The 7,012-nt window shown below is 45.1% G+C and overlaps 1 long non-coding RNA gene across 2 annotated transcripts; it reads right to left on the bottom strand.

The window, feature by feature from the left end:
- Positions 1–922: 922 nt before the first annotated feature.
- LOC128348833 (uncharacterized) lies at positions 923–6,055 on the bottom strand. Of its 2 annotated transcripts, none has more exons than XR_008318366.1 (3): positions 5,886–6,055; positions 3,003–3,092; positions 923–2,603 (listed from the first exon to the last, which is right to left on the bottom strand). It is a non-coding gene; the product is annotated as an uncharacterized LOC128348833 (long non-coding RNA). The 2 variants fall into 2 exon arrangements; XR_008318367.1 differs by having other exon boundaries at positions 5,893–6,055.
- Positions 6,056–7,012: the final 957 nt, after the last annotated feature.

Genomic DNA, 7,012 nt, shown 5'->3' with positions numbered 1-7,012 from the left:
TATGCTAGAGATGTGCAAGCCAGCTTGGTTTGAGCTGGGCTCAATGTTGAGTTGGCTCCACTCAACACATTCGGGGTCGAATCGGACCAGCCTTGGCCAGTCCGAGTTTGAGTCAAACCAGGCCCAGTAAGAAACGAGCTAGCTCAGAGCTATACTGGTAAAGGGGAATCCAGTGAATCCAGGCAGGGTCAGGGGGGCTTTCTTAAGAATATAGGGGTAGGAGAGGAGTAGATATGTATTTATAAGTACACATTGTGGCAGCTGCAGTTGCAGCCGTGGCCGCAGGGGACAGCAGCGTCTCATCCCCCCTCCCCCCACCCCCACTGGCCTAGTGTATAGGCATATTGATCAGAATCTCCCCTCTATGTACAATTCTGATACTTTGACATGTCCTTTAATAACAATGGGGTGCGTGCATTCTCACCGTAGAGGGCCTCACCTTGATAAATGCTTTCCTGCACAGTAGTACCTCATAACTTCTGACTGAATTACAAAGTGCTGCCAAACGTAGATGGTACAGCTAGCTCAAGATCATTGCTCAAAGGGAAAATCGAGTCAGACACAGGAGTCTTCTGCACCAGATTTCACTTCCCTCCTACACATGTTTAAACAGAGTTTTGCATGTGTAGGGGGGTAATCTGCATGATCACAATTTATACACAAGTAAACAATGTGCTGAGAATGCATCAACATGTCCTTGAGTGATGTTGGGGCAGGCACATTCTTGGCACAGTCCCCACATTAATGAATGTAGGGGGCTGGTGGGTAGGGGGCTGGTGGGGGCCATGTTTATCTAAACCAGCCCCTCGGAGACCTGCTCTTCTTTCTTTCTGGAGGATGGGTAAAGTCATTCTCTCTAGGGCTAAATGTATGTTTCCTCAATAATCTCACCTGGAACAAATTTACACTCCAGAAGAAGGGATAGCCATGCTCCTTTTTATTATCCAAGGATATAACGTTAGATCTATCCAAAGCTATAAATCGATATAGTTTTAGATCTTTAATGCTATACTAATACAGTGTTAAAATCCAGTAGCATTACATCCCAGAACAGGGAACTTCATGTGGAATAGCCCTCTCACATCCCAAGTCCTCTTACTACTGCATTATTGGCGATGAATCATTTATCAGTTCAATTCATTTACAAGGAAGAATGCAGCTATCAACAAGAATGCTAGCTATCAGCTCCCACGTCTAAGAACCATTGCATTGTGTCCATCTCTCATAAATATATCTTACAAAAGGACTGCTGAACTCTGTATTAATTTCTTCGTTTCTTACTTTCCTTTTCACTTGTTGGTAAATAGAATGTAATATTCATACTCTCATATTATCTCAAAATGAAAGAAATGAAATAAAATATGTAACATTGGAAATGTGCGCATGTGAGATGATTTCTCATTTTGAACTACAACAGGCAAATGTAAGATGTTATTTAATACACCAACCGTGAGGAACAATAAGAGTTACCAAACTATTCACCACAGCACAAAAAGATGAATACAACTACAAGGATCAATAAATGCAGCAAATAAGCAAGGTGTTGTTTCAATTTTGAAAGGATGTGCTGATGTTGAATGCTGCAACAATACCAAACAAGTGTGGTGTTCAGACAGTAAGAAAGTTTTAATAAACTTTTCTTTTTCACGTTGGCTCCAAGAAGAGAAGCAGACAACTAAACAGGGATTTTATGGGAATGGTGTGATTCATAAACTCATTCTTAAGTCCAGTAAAAGACATGAAATGAGCATCTAAGAGCTCAGATAAACACACTGATGTGCTGATTCTTAAGCAAGACTACAATCCTTTTGAAATTGATATCTGTTTGAGCTCTTTGCCAAAGTATATTTAGGACTGTTTTTGAAGTATGCTACACAGGAACACTTATAACTCTTCAATAGCTTCATTCAGCTCTGACTGGCAGCAGGTCTCACTCTCCACTTTCCATTATCTCTGGCAGATGTCCTTCCTGATCCTCTACCTGAAATACTGCTGCTTGGCATATTGGGATTTCACACCTGAGTTGCACATTCCAGGTATTATTATCTTTACACTCAGCAACACCTCCACCTTCATAATCCCTACCATCACCACATGCAGATTTCTTTCAAAGCTTCATTCTTCCATGTCCCAGTAAACATATGGAGAAATGTGATCACAGAGCTCATAAGTAACATAAGTGAAAAAGGTTCTTCACTGCCAGTTAAAAGCACTGAAGGAGGTTATGTGACCAAGAAGTCATATCACAAGCAGAATGCTACTTTATTTTGCTACCAACTGTGATTATTAGCCATATTTTGAGGTTGTAGACACACAAGCTTCAGCTGTCGCTTCCAAGCAGTGGCGGCTGGTGGCTCTTGGGGCTGGGTGGGCACTAGGCAGGGCAGGTAATGCCAGTGTGGGTGCTGTTGGAGGCGGAGCCCGTGTCTCTAAGCCCTGCCTCGGAGATGCCAGGGAGGGAACTTGAAACATTCTTCATGCAAGCATGCAGGTGCTCTTCCCCAAGTAGGCCCATCCCCTTCTGTCTTTAATTGCTACATAACAGCCAGAGATCCAACACATGAAGTTTTCTCCGTCATAGGCAGGCTTAATCTGTCAAATCCCTGCTGATAAAGGCACAAATGTTATGGGGGCAGGGAGAGAAGCAACATTAGCTGTGCATTACAGAGAAGCCTACATCACTTAAGATGATCAGTAAAACACAGCATGATTAATTCAGTACAGTACAGGTGATTTTATATTTGGGGGGCATATTCCTTCCCCGACACCATTTTCTTCAGAAAAAAATGTTTAATATTGTAAAAGGCTACTAGTTTCTTCCTCTTTGAATAACCCTTGAAGCATGACATTTAAAACCAGAGAGACAGATGGCTATACACTCTTTCCAAAATGGAAATGTGTAACGCAAAAGACTGGGTGGTGTTTTTTGTTTGTTTGGTAGTTTTTTAATTTTAAAAATACCATATAAAAGCCAGTGTTTAAATTTGTTTTTTAAAATGTACCTTGCTAGAACATAGCTGGTCCTCCCCTAGTCCATGTGAGAGGAGATAGGACTGTAGATAAACACCATATTTTGGCTAAACATTCTTCTTCTTAAAAAAAAAAAAAAAGTCCAGCAAGCAATTAGAGGAAAACATAACAAAAGGAACAGAAGGGGTAGGAAAGTGAGATTAAAAATACAAAATTAATAGTAACAACAAAACTGGTCAGCTCCCACTCATGTATCAGATCCAGAGGCGTATCTAGGGAAAATAGCGCCTAGGGCAAGCACTGAAATTGTGCCCCTGTCCAGACATCTGACACCTATCTTTCAGATAACTTTACCATAATATCAGCTCAAAAATACAAGTTCAGACACTTTCAGGAGAAACAGGTTGTAAGCAACACAGGCTTTGCAGACCCCCTGCAGCCTTTAGGAAGCCCTCCAAAGGGGCTACAAGTAATTTAAAAATTTTTATTTTTTTAAAAAATCCATGAATTGGGGAGGGGGTGGGGGGCAGCATGGCACTGGCACCCCCCCAAGTGGTGCCTACGGCACATGCCCTTGCTGCCCCACCCTAGTTTCGCCTGTGATCAGATTATATAACTCGTTTGAGGGCAGTTTGTATATAGGAGGAGGGAGAGGGCAGAAGTTTCCCCCAAGTCCTTCTTGACAAGCCCTTGTCCCTTTGCCTTTCCTTTTTCCAAACACTTACTTTCCCCCTCTTTCTCTCATTTTGTCTTCGCTTTAAGGACCAGGAACTCCCACCAGCCTCTTCTCAATTTGCCAGCTCTCAAATCTCCCTTTTTCAAAGCAGCTCAGAAATATTTCTCTGCTTCTGAGTCTCCTCTTTGTGGGGTGGCGTGGGGTTCTCTGCATTTTAGAGAAAGGGGGTAGAAATGGTGCCAAGGAGGAAAGAAAGAACAATGAGGGAACGCATCTCAAGCTTTCTCTTCCTCCCTGAAGATGACTTGATGGGATCTGAGAGAAATGAAGGAACTGGGGAAAATATTTTTTGCAAGAGAGAGATTGCAGAAGCTGCAGTGTAAATAAAGAGAGCAGCAAACACACCTAATAATTGGATGGGAACAAAACAAGCTAGGAGGAGGAGAGAGAAAAGAGTTTTTGCTGGTCAGTAAAATTGCAAGTGGCTGATGGGATAAGGTCATTGTTGTAAAAATAAACTAATTTGAAATATTTGAAACTAACCCCAGTGAATGAACTCAGTCTGAGAGAAAAGGAGTGGGGAAGCAGAGATGGGGGCCGTGCAAGGCAAGGGAGAGAAATGACCGTAAATGTCTCCCCCTTCCACCCCAACCTCCATGTCAGCTTTCTGTCGTTCAAACATACCAGCATGAAACCCACATTTTAAGCATTTGAACCAAAGATGGCTTAGTCTCTCACAGAGAAAGAAAGGCTGCCACTGCCTCCTTTCCCTGCCCACTTCAGCCTGTAGACTTAGAACTCAAGTCTAGTCAAATTTGCTAGGCGGTGACAACATTGCCCACTTTAGCAAAAAAAATTAAGCATATCCTGACTGCCTTCAGAGTGTGAAATCTTTGGACTGCGCAGGCGCTGAGCAGTGCAGCATGGGCGATTGAGCCAGCAACCACCCCAGAGTCAGAGTGGGGAGGGAGGGAAACATGGAGGGGGAAACAGTGGGAGAGGAAGCCCTCTGTTGGACAGCAGTGGGCATGGGTCAGGAGACAGGGGGCAAGAGAAGGGAGGAGGAAAACAAGAAGGCAGCCAGCTGAGAAAGAGATAAGCGGTGTGTGTGTGTGTGTGTGTGTGTGTGTGTGTGTGTGTGTACTGGCGGGGGGGGGCACCACCTCTCTTGCCCTTATAGAGAACTGCTCCTGAGGAGGGAGGAGCTTGCTGCTGCCGCCTGCATAGTGGGCTTAGAGGTGAAAAGGGGGGCACACTGTGACTCTCCTCTCCTTGCCACCCCACCCTCCCTGCTGCCATCACTGCTGCCGTGCTCCATCCCACTGCCAGCGATCTTTAGGGCCCAACTTTCCGCTCGCCCAGTCAGCTCCTCCCTGGAGCTACTGCTGCCACCACGGCTTAAAAAAATTAAAGTAAAAGGGGAAACTTTCCCTCCATGGAGCTACTGCCGCCGCTGTGACTTAAAAAAAAAAGTAAAAGGGGGAACTTTCCCCTCACCCCCACTCCCCGGAGCTACTGCCTCTGTAGGCAGACACCTCCTCTGCCTCTGCGTTAATCTGCTCCTGCTTCAGAATCTGGTCTGTCTATCCAGTAACTATACACTTAATTTTCCAAGTAAGAACTAGATTAGTTGCAAGCAAGCAACAACTAGATGCACAGCAATCTCCAGAACAAACAGATTTGACTCATTAATTAAAGAAACACATTCAAAACCAATTTGGTACCTGAGAAATATATAGTTTGATAGCCTTTTATCAATATAGCTTTTAGAAGGGGAATCAATCCAGGGCTTACTGAAGAAACAAATCCGTTTTTTTATTTAGCCAAGACATTGTAGGTGTCACATTAAATCACCAGAAGAGACAGAGAAATAGGCTTAGGAAAACGTCTTAGACTGACTTCAACAATTGCATCCCAGAGCACTTTGGTTTTCTGGAACATTGTAAACTCCCACTCCAGAAATTTAACTATTATATACTAGCTGATCTGGCGCAGAGCATCTGTGCCCCTAGTTCTCCCTGTCTCTCCCCCATCTTCATTTTGTCTTCAGCCCCATTCTGTTCTCCTCCTCCTTCAGCCCCAGTCCATTCTCCTCCACCTAGGCCACTTTCCCTCGCCGCCCACCGGCCAGCCAGCTGGCCTGGCCCTGCTCTCTCTTACCGCCCACCAGCCAGCCTGGCCACTATTCCCCTCACTGCCCACAGGCCAGCCAACCAGCTCGGTCACTGCTTTCACTCACCACCCACCGGCCAGCCTGGCTGCCATCCACGCTGCTATCTGGCAGCTGCCCTCGAATGTTCGCAAGAGCTGTCACGCATGGACATTAGCAACAGGTATTCAACGGGCCAGCAAGGGAGAGGAAGGAAAATAAACGTTGTCAGGGAGCAAACACTGCCTGGAAATGAGAGGGAGGCGAGCTCGCTTGGGCTACCCCAAGGTCACCAGGCCACGCCCACTTTGAGTGTGACATCACACACATGTGGGCATGGCTCAGGCTTGGGATAGACTGAGCAAGATACCCCGTCTCTCATTTCCAGGAAGTGTTTGCTCCCTGACAACATTTATTGTCCTTCTTCTCCCTTGCTGGTGGGAGAGGAAGGGAAATAAATGCCATCAGGCAGCAAACACTGCCTGAAATGAGCAGAAGAAACCTCGCTCAGGGCTCTCTGGAACCCGAGCCATGCCCCCATGTGCATGATGTCATGTGCACGGGGTATCATTGGTGGGGCCACCGGGCAGGGCAGAACATAGGCCACCAGTCAGTTGGCTATGCCACTGCTAATATGTTACCAAATGTGTTTATGTTATGTTTGTGTAACTAAATTCTTCTTTAATATTGCTGTAACACTTTTGGTGTTGCCACTAGCCTACGCAGATAGTGTGTTTGAACATAGAGAACCTAGTCAAATTGTGTTTCCATGGTTATGATTTTGTAGACCAGTAAATATTTGTTTGTTTGTTTGTTTGTTTGTTTGTTACATTTTATATCCTCCTCTTCCTCCAAGGAGCCCAGAGCAGTGTACTACATACTTATGTTTCACCTCACAACAACCCTGTGAAGTAGGTTAGGCTGAGAGAGAAGTGACTGGCCCAGAGTCACCCAGCAAGTATCATGGCTGAATGGGGATTTGACCTCGGGTCAAATCAAATCTCTTTATTTCGGTCAGCGATCAGCATGAGATTAAAACAAACGTAGAAGAGAAGACAATGAACTCGGGTCTCCCCAGTCCTAGTCCAGCACTCTAACCACTACATCACACTGGCTCTCAGACTGGAATTAGATCTCATGCCCTCATGGTGTGAACATCACGGGCCATCACATTTTCTTCCTTTCTGGAGCTCAGTTGCAGCTGCCACATGCATAAT

This window comes from Hemicordylus capensis, chromosome 3, assembly GCF_027244095.1.
Source record: "Hemicordylus capensis ecotype Gifberg chromosome 3, rHemCap1.1.pri, whole genome shotgun sequence".
NCBI classification, from domain to species: Eukaryota; Metazoa; Chordata; class Lepidosauria; order Squamata; family Cordylidae; genus Hemicordylus; species Hemicordylus capensis.
The sequence above is the reverse complement of the archived record's forward strand: the minus strand, read 5'-3'. Positions and strand labels throughout refer to the sequence as shown.